Below are 510 nucleotides of genomic sequence, written 5' to 3' on the forward strand. Positions count from 1 at the left end.
GCCTGTGGGGTTTTTTCTGACAATATTCTAAAACCTATGCTTAGAAACAGAGTATATTTAACATTAAAATGCCCTCTCTGAAAAAGTATCTGATCTTGTTCAGATAGCTCTCATTTTACAAATGTCATGGTTATTTCAGCAAAAACCTCTCATATTAAATGACACATTAGTCCAAATACGTGAATTTCAAACAAGACTTGCCCTTTAACTGTCTTGTTATTTTACTATGGTATTCAAATACACTTTGATACCATTTCTTGCAATGAAAGAAAACTTAATAGCAAATTTTTTAACTGCTACATACTTTTGTATGTATATTTGTATTCACTTGGTATAAGCTTTGCAATACAGATTACACTATGCACTTGTTGAATTGCAATACTCTGAAAGCTCTTAGGGCCATCTCTGTTTGTATGTCGCTTCCTTCTTTCTTTCTTTCTTTCTGTCCAAAAAATTATATATAAATACTTTCATAACATTCACACGAAATCCTTACACTTGTCTTTCCAG

Source organism: Apaloderma vittatum, unplaced genomic scaffold (genome assembly GCF_000703405.1).
Source record: "Apaloderma vittatum isolate BGI_N311 unplaced genomic scaffold, ASM70340v1 scaffold7097, whole genome shotgun sequence".
Classification (NCBI taxonomy): domain Eukaryota; kingdom Metazoa; phylum Chordata; class Aves; order Trogoniformes; family Trogonidae; genus Apaloderma; species Apaloderma vittatum.